The sequence below is a fragment of the Neofelis nebulosa genome, chromosome 2 (assembly GCF_028018385.1).
Source record: "Neofelis nebulosa isolate mNeoNeb1 chromosome 2, mNeoNeb1.pri, whole genome shotgun sequence".
NCBI lineage: Eukaryota > Metazoa > Chordata > Mammalia > Carnivora > Felidae > Neofelis > Neofelis nebulosa.
The window spans coordinates 175,843,280-175,861,218 of NC_080783.1; the positions used below are offsets into that span (position 1 = coordinate 175,843,280).

General features: G+C 44.3%; 1 protein-coding gene across 21 annotated transcripts in view; it reads left to right on the forward strand.

Moving 5' to 3' along the window:
- DAB1 (DAB adaptor protein 1) overlaps nt 1-17,939 on the forward strand; it is a 1,141,854-nt gene that overhangs the window by 932,471 nt on the left and 191,444 nt on the right. The gene's annotated exons all lie outside the window — the stretch shown is intronic.

Below are 17,939 nucleotides of genomic sequence, written 5' to 3' on the forward strand. Positions count from 1 at the left end.
TGTCACTTCCACCTCTCTTAATGCCATGGCCTCTGTCCGGGGGTCTCCCTCAAGACTGTCCACAGGGTCCCACCAGTTGGCAGCAGTATAGCACTTGGAAGCCAGCTGCATTTTCTCCAAAAGATCCCTTACTGAAGAGCCTAAACGAACTCGAATGTTTTCATTGACTTTTCTGATCTCCCAACTCAAGTTAAAAGCATCACTTTGCTTCACTGTCAGTCAATTTCACTTTTGTGAGAATTTTAAAGATGTATAAGCCCCTAAGGTGACAGTCCCAGCCTGATGCTGTCACGCTGAGCTGTGTCATATTGAATTCTGTCACTGAAGAGAAACAAAATGAAATGCACCCAGGTGTAAAATTCCAGGCCTTGTTCATTCTTATCAATACCAGATTAGAATGGCAGCGTCTAATATTATGAAATTGATATGATGAAGATTGATGTTTTAACTTTAATGGGTTGGTAGTAAAATGTGTCGTTTGTATATTCATGTATTCATATACATGCACAGACAGTGAAAACGATTTCATTTGGCCCCATTTTTTTTTTTATATTTTAAATATTTTTTGTTGGTAATTAGACTTGGTACTTGTTGAAATGTAAACACTGTCGTTAGCCTTAAAAATAACCTAGCCAGTTATTTTATCAGCTAAATGGGCTTATGTGGGAAGAGCGGAGAACTGCAACTTGAGACACAGAAGCTAGTGTAAAACCATAGGCAAGTCTGGAGAACAAAAGAGAGGATCTTTTGTAGAGGGAAGGGGGGAGTCCGTAGAGCCTGTTATGAACAAAGTCCATTGGTCTAAACTGGAAGTTCAAAGTATAGTGGCTTTTCATTGGCTGAATTGTGACGATCTCATTGGCTGGACTGTTGCTGGGCAAGGAGAAAATCTTCCTCTTGCTGGGGTGTTAAAGTAGGTTTCTTCCCTTTGGGAGCCTGAGTTCCTGGTTTCCTATTTGGGTCTCTGAGTGGTAGTGCACGAGAGCGCCCCCTTCTGGCCTCCTGGCTGCCTTTAAAATGAGGTTTCCTTTATTCAGTTTCACACTCTGCTTTGCCCTCCTTTTGAATACCAATGAATTTGATTGCAACCTCATGGTGTTTTCATCAAATTTAGTGATGCGTGTTTGGTTTGAAATGAACTTTTATACGCGTGTGTATGTGAGTGTGTGTGTGTGTGTGTGTGTGTGTGTGTGTGAGTGTGAGTGAGTGAGTGAGTGTGTGCCTGTGTTTGGGTATATTTTCTTATAGTGTTCCTCAAAATGCAGACTATTTTTTGAGACAGCAAGTTGACAAATGAAGCCTTTGGTGTATCACCGGTGTGACCTGTCTAGGAGGCATGAGGCTTTTATAACAGTTACTACCAATGCACTATCCCTCATTCTCCTTGCCACCCCCCTCAACAAGTGGGATAAGCAAGCTCCCGCACACTTTATCTACAGTACATAGGCTGGAATGTTTTACTTATCGTTTAGAGTTTTATCATTACCCAGTAGAATAGTTTATTTTCAAGAGGTTTATGGCAGAAAAAATGTTAACTGACTGTCCTATCCTATTGTCCTTTTCAAGTACGGTTTTGGTTATCTTGTAACATTGTAGCAATAGGCATTGTTCTCTAAAATATTAATGGAAGCGTTATGTCTTTAAATTACACAATAATGATTCTACAACACAATGCTTATTAATATTAATACTAGTGCTAATGAGAGCAGCTATCATAGGTCAAATTGTTAAGCACTGGTTCAGATATTTTTTCCTAACTTTCCACTTAATCTTCACAGTAATCCTAGAAGTTAGACATTATTATCTCAGTTCTCTTAATGAGGACACCAAGGCTTTCGGAGGTTAAGTCATTTGGCTAAGGTCACGCCATTTGTAAGAAGCTAACCTGAGATTTCAGTTTAGGTCTCTTTAGTCCAAGCGATGAGGCTTTTCTGTAATCCTATAAATACCTTTTCCTATGAAATTGTGTTAGGCTTACATTCCACTAGGCCAGGTAAACTGAGAGAGTACCTGGTACATGTGAGGGAAAGGTAGCGGATGTGGGTGTAGGGGGAGAAAGGGAACCAGAGGAGAGGAACAACTGAGAGCCACTGAATTAAGCAACAGTAAGAGGGCAATAGTGTCATGATCTAGGCATTGCACACATTGGTTCCTCCCACAGTGTTGTGAACTAAGCATTACGCACATTGGTTTTTCCTACTTTGCAGTTGCTGGTTATCCAATAACAGTAGTCAAAGTTCAAGAGCAGATTAAGGTCAAATAAAGCAGCAAAATGTTAGCTGTCAGATGTGTTCAGCTCAGTGACAGGAGATAGGAGTTATATTACAGGGTGGTCCTCTTAGCTCGCAAAACAAAGGTGTGAAGTGGAATTAAAGCTGACCGCCAGGCATCCATCTTCCCTCGTGAGTAGGCAAAGGGCATTATTGACGGCAACAAGCGCACCCCGCAGTGGAGGGACACTTTGTCAGGGATGCTTCTGCTGCTGCTAATACCCAGTTTTAATGCAAGGTACAAACTTCCCCCAGTTCATTAGACGATTTTTACAGCAGAGGGAGAGCCCGTGTTTAAACAGGAGGAAAAAGAAAAAAGTGTGTGTGTTTGCAGCATATGGTTTGGGTTGAGCTTTCTGAATATTGTTTAAAAAAAAAAAAATGTTGTTCAGTAAATGCTGGTCCAGAGAGTACAAACCCAATCCAGAGACACTGAGTACAGTAATGCCACTTACATATGGAATCACCATCTCTCAGAACTCCCGTCCTGGGCATCCCCTCGGTTCATTCTGCCATTTACCTCCTAGTCATGTCCTCAGCGTGCTGTAGCCCCCGTGAGACCCTCACGGTGTGCCAGGCGCTGTGTGATGCGCTGGGCATAGGAGAGGGAGTCTCACAGGGCTCTGCCACGTGGAACTCACTTTCGCAAAGGAGGAACTAGCAGTTGAACTGTATTTCCCATAGGGCTCCTGCGACTCTCTGCATTTGTCTCCAGAGCCTACAGTGGACTCAGAATTCCTTGTATTCTTGCTGGACGCACCCTCTATAACCCTCCAGCTGTCTGTGTCACCGTCCCACCTAGGTTAAGACATGGCTTTAGAATCAAACAGTCCTAGATCTGAATCTCCATCTTGCCACATTCGAGCTCTCAGTCTTTTGCTCTTGATTCCGCTGGGCCTCAGTTTCCTCATCTGTAAAATGAGGATGAAAATTAATAAAAAGGGATATCATGAAAACTAGAAAAAGAAAATGCAGTGAGAGCACTTGTCACAGTGTATGCCATCTAGGAGCACTCGGGTAAGAGGACTTGTTATTTTATCACGGGCCAGATTCTGTTCCAGATGCTTCAACCACGGGGGTGATGGAGATGCAGACGGTGTTAGTATGATGCCATAAACGAGCGATGTTAGAAAACCTGTGCCTAAGGAGGTGGCTGCCAGAGGATAAGAAGGGGTAAGCTGGTGAGAACGTCAAGATGATTGTTGTTCCTGGCTAAGGGAACAGCGTGGCCCATGGCATCTAGACAGGAAGCCTCCTTAGGAAGGGGCACAGACTGCCAGGGCCCTACCATACCCGTTGTTCTCTGCCATTCCTGTGCCAGCTGCCCATAGCTGCATTTCTGCGGGGACTTTTGTATAACTGAGGAAGGCCATTCTCCTGGTCAAGATTGTTGACATCTCTTGGGAGCAGCCGCTGACCGGTGATTCCGGGAGTTAGTGTATACGTACCCCAGCTCCTTCACCCTTTGGGTCACATCATTCTGAGGTCATTCTGTGTTTATCCTCTTTTCTACTTTGGGTATTTGGCTTAACCCCTTTCTTATATCACCTCCTCACTCCCCTCACAGTGTTTCTTGCATCTCCCTGGTCACTTACTTGCACTGGAATTCTTATTTCAGGGCCCCCTTTAGGGCAACTCAAAGTAAGGCACAAAGTATTTTCCTAGCTCCGTTTCCAAGAACGTCTTATGTCAGTTTCAAGGTTTTTGACCTTTGTGGACACTTTTCACCTGACGGGACAAGTCAGCCATCAACTTGTTTTGAACCCCAGTTATATTAAACTTTTGAAGATTCAGGCCCTTTAAGACATAAATACGTTGTCCATCTCAAGACTTGAAGCCTTGCCCAAGGAAATAACATGCTTAACAAATGCATGTTAAGCTCCAATTGGAAAGAGAGAGGCTGTAAAATAATGCATTAAATTATGTTTATAAATGGACATAAACGTTTTTCCTGCTTTTCCTTTGGGGGAAACTCATAAACTGAAGCGCCCAAACTTTTATCGTCTATATTTCCAAGATATCTGCGGCAAACAGCATTTGTTAATAAAAGTAAGTGTGGCTCTCATTAGCTTTCCCACTATGTGTCAGACATCTCACAACATGTCACTTACTTGTTACAATGCCTGTGTCTGACACAGAAACTCAGAGGGGTCAAAGGAGAGTCTTTCCGACTTAAAAACACCTGCACATTTCCTTCTTTCTTTTTTTTAAACGTTTTATTCACTTTTTAGAGAGAGAGTGAGAGTTGAGAGGGATGGGGGGGTGGGGGGTGCGGTGTGGACAGAGGATCTGAAGCGGGTTCTGTGCTGACAGCAGAGAGCCTGATGCGGGGCTCAAACTCATGAACGGTGAGATCATAACCTGAGCCGAAGTTGGACGCTCGCCCATCTGAGCCACCCAGGCACCCCTTCCCTGTTTCTCCTCCCTGCCTCTTGATAGAGCTCCTTGCTTGAGACTCCGATCTGAGCTGTGTGTGGACACAGCCCTGCAGACAAACCATGAGGGCCTGGGCTTCAGAAGCATGACCAACAGTGCGAAACTCAGACCTGAGCTTCAACACGGTTTTTTTGTGGAAAAGAACAAACTGGGCACCACTTAGCCTGGCAGCAATTCGTTTTGTGAGAGGAGGAGCAAATGGGAAGAGATGGCCCTGGGTGCTGAAATTTTAACATTAAAATACAAAGGAGAGGTGGAAGTAAGCATGGTTGTGTTGGGGTCTCTGCCATTTTGCACAGAATCTCAGACTGTTCCCGTGTCCCAGATCTTACCAGCGAGGCACTCTGAGTCAGGAGCTCACGGAGCTGGAAATAGGACCCAGACTTTGACCGCGAAGACTTTGACTGCTGGTGCTCTGTGCTACACTGAGGCACCATTTAAATCATCCTCCAGTCAGGAGAAAGGGTGGTGACAGCAGACTGCATCTTCTATAGCTTCACCTCTGGTTCCCTTAGCTAAGCATCTCTTCCCTTCCCTCTCCCTCCTCCCCTCTCCCTGCCTCTTCCTGCCTCTCCCTGCGCTCCCCCAAAGCTTTCTAACAAGCTCTTAGTTACCTAAATTACAGAACAAAACCAGCTTCCTGCTAACCCCTTTGGACTTCAATTAAAGACCTATTCAAATGCGTTCCATGCTCCAGCGCCATCAGCACTAAATAGCACATAAGCACTTCTGCAGTGCTTAATGTAAACTTGTTGAAAAATGTACATTATTTTTCATTGACTTTAAATTGGATAAATGCTCATTGGAAAGGATAAAGTGAATTGGTATTGGAGCGAGCATTAAGAGAGAGAAAGAGAAGTGCCAATAAAGACATGTGGTTTCGAAATGTAGAGCCACTAATTTCTCTTTGCAACAGTCATTTGCTCAGTACTGTTTGGATGTGCTTGGAGACATTGTACATATTAACGAAATTAGGTTTGTTAAACCAGTGTGCTGGAGACGCAAGCCTGGTGAAAACACATTGGCTTTGAGGTCAGGCGGTCTCAGGCCACCTACTTTGTAGCTGTGTGACCTTGACTGAGGGACATTGCCTCTTTCCAGGCTCAGTGTTCACATCTGTAAGGCCAGGGAGGTCACACCTGGCTCCTGGGGGGGTGGGGGGTGGGGTGTTGGGGGGTTGATCAGTTGTTCTTAGCTCTGTGTCCAACTAAGAAAAGCAGCTGATGTCTGTTAGAAGACTCTGGCTTTGGGGCTCCAGTGGGGAGAACCTTCCTACCCCACCCACCCCCTGCTTGCCCCTTGACTAAGACCATGCCGCTCTTGTCCATTTCTGTGTGCTCAATGCCCACCACATTGAAGGTGCACGAAAAATAATTGTTGGAAAGTACAGTGAGTGTCATCAGGCTGAACCAGCCAATTGCTATTGAGGTAAACTGCCAGAAAACCCAATTTTCTGGAAGATTTTGCTCCCTAGGGCTCAGAGGGACTTTGCTTCTCATTAGACAGTGTCACAGATTCTCTTTTGTGTTGGGTGCCGGAGATTTTCTCCCCGTGTTTTACAGTAACTGAGGCCCGCTGCACTAATAAGAGAACCCCCGAAGGGTCCTGATGCCTTCAGAGAGGTGCCTCTTTTCTCAGGCACTCCATTAACACCCTCAAATGGGTAGGCTTTAATTCCCCACAAAGCAGCCCTGTTTTGGAAAGGTGAGAAGCTCATCTAAGGAATTGTTTCAATCATTTTTTTTTTTTTCACTGCATCAAAAGCTCTTTAAAATTAGTGTTGCCCTTTGTATTTTAATGGGGGTGGGGATTGAAGAATGCCATTTTTTCAGAGCCTTCTAGGCGTGTATCTGATCACAATGAACGAAAATCTACTTTGGTAAAAAAGCACATGGAAATAAGTGGCACGGTCAACCTTAATCACAAATGCTAATTCAGCTTTTATTTGCTGCCTGCGTATCGCATGAAATACTTTACCCACCTGTTACCTGAGCCACAGGACAATCCCGGCAAAGCCTTTATTGATCCCTCCCACCCACAGAAGGAAGCTGAGGGTTTAGGAAGCTGAGAGGCTTCCCTGTGATCATGCCATCCAAGAAGTGCCCAAGTCAGGAATCAAAACTCTGGTGACTCCAAATCTAGGTCTTTCCCCTTAATGTTCCAGATCTGTATCAAATGCTAACCTTGTAGACCAGCTGATACCAACACTAGATGCTTCTTTAGGCTGGTGTTTTCATTTCTTGTTCTATGGAACCTTAGGTCTGTGGAGGTACCTCAGGAGTCAGGAGGTCTAGAAGGAGCTTGGGTAAATGGTGCCCAGTGCCCCCTACGTCTCTTTCAAAAGAACTGTGTTTTATCTTTTTTTTTTCTTTAGATTTTTGTCTTTCCAAGTGCTGTTCCATTTGGGAAAAAAAAAAAGCATTTTGCTGGTATCTTTTTAAAAGCACTGCTCTAAGATGAAGTCAAGCCAAATCTAGCAAGGCATGCCTCTTTGTCTATATCAGTTGACCAGAACAGAACAGGTTATATAATGTCCTTTGAACAAACAGGCGTTGAGACTCAGAGATGAAAAACACACAGATATGGGTTTGGGTTGCAACAGAGACAGTGTATCCAGTTGCCAAGTCCACCAAATAGGGTGAGCTGTGCCACTGATGAATCACCGGAGGGGCCTTTCTTAGCTGTCAAATGGAGGTGGTACGAAGATCCCCATTGGTCATTTTGTTGTTGGTCAGCGTAGCTTGAAGGCTGGCCCAGGTGTTGGTCTGCTGCCATTGTCACTGTCACACGTGCCACTGAGAGCACTAATGTGGCGGCATGGCGACAGCCAGTTTCATGGGTGACTGATTCCCACCTCACCAAGGCCTCCTTGCTCATTGTCTCAGGCGGTGGGTCCCTGCTCATCCTCAGCCCCCCCGTGCACTTGTGCTTCAGCTTCTGCATTTCACCTCTCCTGCCTTCAGGGAACTTGGGTCAAATGAGAAGAGATAGATGCACATGCAAAGCTTGATGGGGAAGCAGAGAAAGCAGAGAGGGAAATAAGTGAGAGGGGACTTCAAGGGTTAATAACAGCTCATCTCATGGAGAAAGAAGGTGGAGATCTTTCTGATCTGTTGTCCAAATCTTGGAAACACGAGCAGTTGTGGGGGGGTTATTCTGTGCGGCTGTCCCTGGGGGGGATGATGCTTTTTCTTGTGCTCCTTTGTAGCCGCTGTTTCCTGTGCCTGAATCTAGCCCTGCGTTACCACCCCAAACTGCTCCTCTGCATTTCACCGCCTAACACACAGATACCAGCTTAAACCCCCTTTCCTTCAGGACCCCCTACCATCATGCATCCTAATATGGATGCAATTGAATTGATGGTCTATCTGTCCTCCCTTGTTGTCTTGGGAGATCTTAGTAAGCAAGGGCTGTGCTTCATGCTCAGTACCAGGGAGTGAATGAATGACAGAAGACATAGCCATGAAAGTGGATTATTTCAGATATGGTGAGCCTGGACTTTGGACTTCATCCTGAAAGCAACAGGGTGTCTCTGAACTTAGTAATGTGGTGGTATTACATGATCTGATTTGTACAGAAAAAAGATAATTGCTGCCAACCCGTGTGATAACTTAATCACAGGGCTTCAGTGAGGATGAAATGAAATAATGGATGAATATTAAAAAAAAAAAGAGAGAGAGATTTTCCAAACTGTAAAGTGCTTACCCAAATGAAGGGTGTAGCTACTATACCTTTTCTTTTTGAAGCCTGCTGTTCAGAATTTGTATTTCATTGAATGAAACTACCTCCCTTCAATTTCTAATCTTGATTCAACTGGGAATTCATTAGTTAATTCCACTTTACATTTGCTCTTCTTCCAGAGTGATTGCAGGTAAAGGGATCCTACTTACAGTCCTGGCCTCCTTTTGCATTTCAATGGGTTCCCACATAGAGCTGCCAAATTCCAATGCGCTATTAAAATGGGCAGCATACCAACAAAAATCTGTCCTCATCAAAAATTCAGGAAAATAAAATAAAAAGATGTAAGGCCACATTCTCAAAGGATTCCGCCTGACCCCCTTGTATTTTTTTGCGTTTGCAAAATGTATTTTTTCCGCACCTGCAGGCATAGTCCCTACAAGCCAACTATAGCCTCCAAATTGCCGAGGCTTAAAAAAAAAAATCTGCCTTTCACATTCAGCCCAGAAACCCAGTAATGAAACCAGGATGGGTAGAGGGCTGCCTAAAACTATTTATAAGAATATTGGGGGAGATAATTACTACCTTGCGGCTTGTTCTGAAATACCTCTGCTTGGCAGATATATGTTCACTGCGCATCAGATATTGAAGGGCCTCCTTAAGGATGTCGGATTCCTTGAATTTGTGACAGTGGTGGCTTGAATGCCTTCCTTTTCCTTAACCTAGTTTTGAAATCAGTCTGTTGAAGACACTTTGGAAATTTCAACTGCATTCATTTATTCATCCATGCAGGCATTTCTCTTTCATCTGAACTTTTTAAGTTTTATTTTTTACGTTTTTTATTTATTTCAGAGAAAGAGACAGTGCCCACAAGTGGGGGAGGGGCAGAGAGAGAGAAAGAGAAGGAGGGAGAGAGAGAGAATCCCAAGCAGGCTCCTTGCTGCCAGCAAAGAGCCCAAAACGGGGCTCTAACCTGCAAAGCCACGAGATCATGACCGGAGCCGAAACCAAGAGTGGAATGCTTAACCAACTGGGCCATCCAAGCGCCTCTCAACCGAACTGTCATAGAACTAACTCGCTGAGTATCTGCCAGGTCTCAGGCTTTGTGCTAGACTCTGCAGATTCAGCATTGAACCCAAAGGTAGCCCGTGTTCTCCTGCATCTTGCAACAGAGCATGAAAGACAGCCCCCTAATGGTCAAATAATTTGTTACAGTCGCCATAGTTACAGGAGAAAATGCTGGTTTCTCTGCCAGGGAAGTTGCCATGAGGGCAGGGAGTTTGGTCTGTTTTGTTCATGCTGAATTTCCATTCCCACAATAGTCCTGGCATGCGTCTTTCTTGAATTTTGAAATATAGTGTGCACTCTCAGAGCGTGTATGAAAGAGTCCTAATGCAGGTATAAAAGTCCAGGAAAATGACACGTAGGGACCTGAGGGGTGATTTCAAGTCAGGTGGTTAAGGAAGGACACAGATAGGGCATGGAGAGTGTTCTGGGAGAGGAAAGAGTTTGTGAGAAGACCCCACAGGAAGACAGCTGTGCGCCCTTGAGGCACTGAGTGAAGGCTAGAGTCAAGTCAAGTCTGCAGGTGTAGACAGGAGCCAGATCATGTGAGATGTTGAAGGTGACAACCAGCTGACATGCACAAGTGCTGAAAGGTTCTGATCTGGGATAGTCCTGCTTATAGAATCTAAGAAACTGCTTAGTGGTGCCATGATGTGCACTGGGTCTTAATGGAGTGGCTCCTAGACGGATTTGGAAGTTGATAAATAACCATTATTCAGTAGTCACACTCACACCCCTAGGCTCCAGGAAAGCACGGTAGGCACATGGAGTGTGTTTTGACTGACAATGAATGAATGAATGGTTATTCATGCCTACCATAAATGCCCACGGTGTGCCAGGCGGGAAGGGGGTTTCATTGACAAAGCTACAGAAATGTGACAGCAAGGGGGTCTCCCTGCAGTTTTTCAGTGGCTCTGCAGAAGAAGCAGTGGCTTCTGGGTTAAGACCCCAGCCCTTGTTCTTGCTTAGTTGTGTGGCCTTGAGGGAACCACCTAAGCTCTCTGAATTAAATGTGTGTCATGCATCTAGCACAATGGATGTCTCATAGTAAATCCTGCCTCATTTCTCTCCTCCATGTTTGTTAGTTCAGCAAACATATATTTCATGCCTGCTGTGTACCTGGCCCTAGGCTAAGTACTAAGGACACAGTGATCAATTAAGACATTAAGAAACATTTCTTTCCTTGCCCACCCATTCAGGTAGATTGTTTTGATTATCAAATGAGAATATATATGAAGATGTTTTGGAAATTGGAAAGTGATGTATAAACATGAGTTGTTTTTATTCTATTATCTTGCCTATTTATTGATCATCACCTTCAAGCGTTAGTTTACCAAATTATAAATGAAATCACTTGTGGGTCTAATCAAATGCAATTATAAAAAATTTAGCTAGCATTTGGTTTAGTTCTTGTTAAGGTCCAGGCACTGTCCTAAGCTTTGCATATATACACTCATTTAGTCCTTACCCCTGTGTGGAAACTGAGGTCCAGAAAGCATTTCCCCCAAATTAGACCAGGAAAGCAGCAGACTCAGATTTGAACCCAGGCATCCTGACTCCAGACCCTACATAACACATAGCACCCAAGACTAGATTTTTTATTTCTGTTTGCGATTGATCATTGTTGACTTCCTCTCCTCCCCATCACAAACTAAATTATCTGTTACCTGCGGGCTGAGACCATGTTGACCTTTACCCCCTGTGCCTAGAGCCATGCCTGGTACATACATAGTAGTAGGTCACTAAATACATGCTGAGTAAATGCTTTCCAGCAGCTTCAACACTATTTGATGCAAATAGATTGACCTCAGGACAGAGGGTGGCAGAACTACAGCTCTGAAATACCTAAAAGTAGTAAAGGAGAGAGCAGGGAGGCATAGTCACCAGTAATGTCCGATCCCCTAGGGGACAACATTCAGAAAGAGGTGGAGTTCTTTACCTAAAGCATTCTGGTGATCTAATATGAAAAAATGCCTCAATTAAATAAAGTATCAGTTTGATTTACATGATCCTGTTAGAATTAATAGCCATGACAGTGGCAATCACCTGTAGGTGTGCTCTCAGGTTTGGGTGACCTGCCCCGGTCACACAGCTTACTAATGGCAGGGACAGGACAAGAACCCAAGGTTTTGGCTCAGGAAATGACGTGATAGTTTATTATGCCCACCAGTTTTAGAACTGCAGTTTTAGGGGTGCCTGGGTGGCCCATTCTGTTAAGGGTCCGACTCTTGGTTTCAGCTCAGGTCATGATCTCACAGTTCATGAGTTCCAGCCCCACATCGGGCTCTGCGCTGACAGTGCAGAGCCTGCTTGGGATTCTCTCACATTCTCCTTCGCCCCCTCCCCTGCTCGTGCTCACTCGCTCTCTTACCCGCCCCCCCCCCTCAAAATAAATAAATAAACTTCTAAAAAATTTAAGAAGAATTGCAATCTTAGTTTGTGCTCACATGTTTTCCCAGTTTTTAGACTTTGATCTGATTTGGAGGTCAGTTAGGCAGTTAATATGGGGATTGAGAGGAGAGCAAGATGTAACATTGGACTTCTCATTCTGATGCCCGCTCGTTACTCACCTCCCTGGTAAGTTGAAGCAGTCGTGTTACTCCCCTGCTTTAAACCCTTTCACTGGCTGCTCATGTCTACAGGAAGATGTCCACGTTCACGTACAGGAAGATGCTTCAGACTCATTGCCTCCCAGGTCCTATTGGAAGCACTTCCACTGACCTCAGTGTGCCCACTACTGTCCCTCTGACCTCTCCAGCCCTCCTCGACTCCTGTGTAGATTATAAAACTCAGCACAGACAACAGTTTCTCGAGGAAGCTATCTTAAAGTTCCCCTCCCAAGCTTTTCAGGCTAATAGCCTTTTCTGTTTCCTCTCGTTCCACATGGTGCTTGCCTTGGGATAATAGCTGTGGCGAACCTTTTGAGAGAAGGCTCAGTCTGGAATCTTCTGTGAATTCAGAGTTGACTTTAGTATATGGCACACACTAGGTACATAATAGATGTTTGTTCAAACAAATAACAAATTAATCTGCTAGAGGGCAAGTCACAATTGGGTGCCTCATTTCTCTTTTCCTTCTCTTGGGGCCTTCAGATTATGGACTTCCCCTGAATCTTTTGTGTGTTTTCCATTCTTGAGCCCTGATGCTCTACTCGACCAGACCTCCCTTCAGACCCTGCACTCCCCATAAGCAGCCTTGGGGAGCCCTAGATAGCCGCCTGGGCAAATTTGGACCCCTTAGCACTGCTTGGTCCTGCACTAGACATTTTTCAAGTGCATTTATGTCACTTGTTCTTTAAAGCCATCCTGCGAAAGACTGCCCATTCTCCTCATTTGACAGGCATGGAAACTTGGGCTAAGAGACGAGAGATGTTTGACTCAAGGTCATGGAGCTGGTCACGTAGCTGGTCACGGAACTGCAGCTGGGCCTCGACTTCTGTCTCCAAATCCCTATGTCTGTTTTTCTCACTTCTGAGCCTTTGGTAGCAACCAGTTTATTCTGCAAACATCCATAGTTGCTCTTTCAGTAACCCATGATTTCACCATAATCAGGGTTGTTATTGCACCAGGAAGTGAAGAAATGGCCCATGCATAGCTCGCGTCATTCTCTCCCTTACTCACCACAGGCATGTCTGGAGTTGTTTCCCTGCTGTTCCCATTAATGGTGGCTGCTGGGCCATCAGGAGACAGCTTCTTCCCAGCCTTTAAGAGGTGACAAAGCACCCCTCCTTAGCAGCCCCCGGGTGGCTTGCATCAAGCACCAGGCAGTTCCTGCTGCCCTGTTCCTTGCTGGGATACCCTATATACGAATTTTCTAAACGGTACCCATTTGTTAATCCCCCTCTTAAAACACATTGGAAGTCAGAATTTTCACTTTGCCAAGAGAAGAAATTATTAAAAGGTGGAAGAGCCCCACTTTTCTTTCTATTTTGCTTTGGAAGAGACTTGTTAACAAGGTGACAAGGACACTAACCAAAGCCTCCCCCAGGAGTGGATGGGGACTCCGGTACAGTGGTAGTTTCTGGACAGGGGCATTCTCACTAATTGTAATCCTAGAAAGTCTTTCCCTTTCCCCGGTCTCAGTCTCCTCATCTAGGCAGTTGTAGTCTCCCCTCCAAACACAGCCTGAGACTTTTTCTTTCAAAACAAATGTCTGTTACACCAATGCCCTACTTAGCCCCCTTCTGGGGACTCCTGTAGCACACACAACCCATCAGGGGACTGACCTTGGCCCATCAGAGGCTCTTGTCTTTTCCCCACACCCCACACACGCCAGCACCCCGTGCTTCACTGTTTTCCTCCAGTACACCTGCTTTTCCACAGGTCAGCATGTCTGCCGCTGGATCTTCTGTCTTGCCTTTGCCTCTCCTCTCTCTTGACTTTGAAATACCTCATCTCCTCATTCAGATTTCAGCGGGCACATCACTTCCTCTGGGAACCCTTCCTTCATTCTTCCAGGAAAAGGGATGCTTAAAGTGTAGGTGTGTGTTGAGCCCGAGTATGGATGGGCAGGGCATTCCAGGTAGAGGAAACACAGAGTGCCAAGGGGAAAGGGTATAGGGTACTGGAAGGACAGAAGGCTAATATCCCTAATGTGTTGCTAGTAGGAGATGCAGCTCTAAACTGACAGCCTTAGGGGCCATGCACAGCATTTTTGGATTTTATTCTAACACAGTGGGAAGGTCTTGAGAGATTTCATTATACTCTCTTGAGTTATCTTGCCTTAGGACTCTTATCTGTTCACCCTGCTAGACCATGAATTCCTTGAGGCGAGGACCTCTCCTTCAGCTCCACATCCCTTGCGCTGGAACATGGTGGGTGTTAGTGAATGTTTAGTGTTTACTAGAAGGAATACAAGGGAGGAGGGATATGTTAATGAACCCAAGCCTGCTAGAAGTTGCTTACATCCCTTCTCATTTCTTCCAAATCATATTTTAATATCTTTCCACCTATTGGTGTAGGTTCGGCAGACAGACTTTATGGGAAAAGCAAGTTTTCATTTATTGTAGTTTATGTTTATTATATGTACTATATTCTCATTATTTTCTGTGCAAAGAACGTTCCTTACGCGATACTCTTTGGGGAGATAATATGCAAAGAGATCTTCTATTTCATTTTTACTAACACCCACTGCAGTTTGCTAAATCATCACCTTCAAACCATAGTTTAATTTAATCTACTTTATTGCTTTCCAAAGCATTTCCCATGAGTAAGTGTACATTCCTTCCCTGGGTTTTAGAAATAACTGACTCTAAGATATACAAATATAGTTAAACAGGTGTTTTGTTCCCTTCAGCCTTTTGGAGTCTGTGTGTCTGTCTCCCATAACTGAGTAATGGAACTTTCTAACTTGAGAGGAGGAAGATATCCAAAGGGGATGTAAACCCATGTGCTTTAAAGAGTAGTCTGTGAATTTGAAATTAGATAAATCTGGCTCTATTAGTAACTAATTGGGTAAGATCTTGGATGAATAAATATTTTAAAACGTTAGTTTCTGCATTTATAAGATGGGGATAGCTGTACCTCATTCATGGTGTGGTTTTAACATTGTTTTTTTTTTTTTTTTTAAAGAAATCACATACACTGCTTGGTAAAGGTCTAACACATAGTAAGTGCTAAAGAAATAGTAGCTGTTATTAGTAGTAGCTAAAATGCTATTTTGGGGGGTATCTGGGTGGTTCACTTGGTTAAGCATCTGACTCTTGTTCAGCTCAGGTCATGATCTCATGGTTCGTGGGTTTGAGCCCTGCATTAGGCTCCATACTGACAGTGTGGAGCCTGCTTGGGGTTCTCTCTCTCTCCCTCTCTGTCTGTCCCTCCCCTGCTCACCCTCTATCTTTCTCCCTCTCTCAAAATTCATAAATAAGCATTTTTTAAATATGCTACTTTTTGTCATGTGGCTTCAGTTAAGCTACTGAGCTTTTTGTGCCTCTGTATCCTCATCCCTAAAATGTAGATAATGATAGCAGTCTACATAATAGGTTTGTTGTATGGATCAAATTAGCCAGTATTCATGAAGTGCTTAGGAAGTGCCTGGCGTATGATAAATCCTCAGTAAATGGTAACTTATTACTTATGTCAATTATTGTCATGTATGTTTTCTCCTTGCTTTCAAGCACCAAATAAAAGTGAGTTTTCAGACTACATAAAGGCCGTGTTTTCCCCAAGCAAAAAGGAATTTATCAGATATTTTTGATTCCTCACTTGCTATGATGTGTCTGCAAGTCAGAAATATTTTCAATTCCCCATCTACCTGAACAATTGCCTTTGTTGCGATAAGTGTGTATTCTGGAGTCTCTGTTGCCAGTTGGCTTGGTTGACCCTTTGAAAAATGCCCATTGACCCACAGTTCAAAAACTACCTTAATTAGGGGCGCCTGGGTGGCGCAGTCGGTTAAGCGTCCGACTTCAGCCAGGTCACGATCTCGCGGTCCGTGAGTTTGAGCCCCGCGTCAGGCTCTGGGCTGATGGCTCGGAGCCTGGAGCCTGTTTCCGATTCTGTGTCTCCCTCTCTCTCTGACCCTCCCCCGTTCATGCTCTGTCTCTCTCTGTCCCAAAAATAAATAAAAAACGTTGAAAAAAAAAATTAAAAAAAAAAAAACTACCTTAATTAAACAAAATTGTCTAGATCAGTGTTGGACTAGACTGAGAATTCTTAAAAACCCTTTAGTTAACAAAAGCTTCTCCTCATTATGTTGCGTGATACTCCATAAAATGATCAAAAAATGTTTGCTAAGCTCCCCGACTTGCCAAGTACCCACCTGTTCCCATTGTCACCGCATGGTCATCTCCTCCTCCCACATGACAGACTGAGAGACAAAAGAGAGCTTTGCTGAGATGGGAGCTCTGCACCCTCAGCTCCGGCTCAGGGTTGGTACCTTGTGAGAATAGGAGCACTAAGCTAGTGCAGATAAAATGGGCCCTTTTTTAAATAGAGAGTTGACACTCATGTGCCTGAAACGCTTTTAAAGAACAGCATTGTGGAGATACAATTGATCTGCAATAAATTGTACATATTGGAAGCATATAGTGTGATCCATTTTGAAATACAGTCAAGGTAATTCAGTACCCATCACTTCCCTAAGTTTCCTTGTTCCTTTGTCATCCCTCCCTCCTGCGCCTTCCTCCCTGTCTTCAGGTAACAACCTATCTGCTTTCTGTCTCTATAGATTACCTTTCATTTTTTCTTATCGATGAATTCTTACAACTCATACTCTTTTTTGTCTGGCTTGTTTGACTTGGCATAATTATCTGTTAATAGAAATTTGAAGCCACACTGCCCGCCTACAAAGTTGTGTACTTGGATTGTTTCTTCTGGTAACAACCACCAGTCCTCAAACGTGCATGTGGCTCTTGGGGATTCCAAATATACGTCTCTTTAAATCCTAACAACACCCCTTTATTACCATGTCATGGGCATTTAAACTGAAGCTGAGGCTACATGCCCATTTAGGAGATATCCTGACTTAAAGTCTACTTCCTTCCACTTTGCCGGTGGCTGAAGCAGCTCAGGCTCTGGTGAAAAGTCTGACTCTGATTTTAGGGAGCAACGCATTCAGTCCCGGACTGCAGTGCCTCCAGCAGTGAGACTTTGTACAAGCTACTTAACTGCTTTCCACCTTAGTTTCCTCACTGCAAAATGGGAATGTGGTGGTAGAAAGCCATCCCACGCTTGAGAAACATGAACAAGAGGGTGCATTTCAGGGCTCAGCCTTGCACACATGAAGTTCTCAATGAACACTAGATGTCTTTATTATTGTTAATGTGTTGCTGTTCAATAGTGGGCATGGAACAAAAGCAGAAAAAGTCCCCTTGGGAGTAAACATACAATCTCTTAGTATCAGTGGACACCCTAAGCTGAGGGGTGTTCTAAATGGTAAGAGCAAGAAAAAGAGGATAGACGGTCATGGTGAACCTTACGTTGCTGTTTTGACCCAACAGATTATAGTCTGGCTTCTACTAGATTCGGTGAATGTTTGGTGAATCAGTGTTGAGTGGACGAAAGAATGACCATGTTTGTCAACAGTAGCACCACCATGATTCAGAGAGACAGGGAAGCCGAAATCAGGCGACAGTCAATTATCTCCCCACATCCAATTGAAGGTGCGACTTGGGAAGGCATTGTCTATTCATTAGTCATTTTCTGTCCATTATACCCATTATACTAAGACCTAAGACCCTACAAGTTATTTACACCTCCACTGTTACTAATTTATGTACCAATGGACACCTGGATGACAGCAAACCTCTCGTCCTGCCGTCTGTCTGCAGTCAAAGGCTTAGGGTGCTATGTTGGTCGCATCTTAAATGCTAATTACAAAGCCAGCAATGGAGGTGGCTGTGTCCCATGGTTTCTTGATGACTGGCTGGGAGATGTGCATCCACCACATTGCCCGTGGAGTTGCGTTCCCTGCAGGCTCACAACTACCGCTGGCTCACAGGCCACTGGGTTTCAGATGGTAAGAAAATTTGAATCTGGCACTGAGACTTAG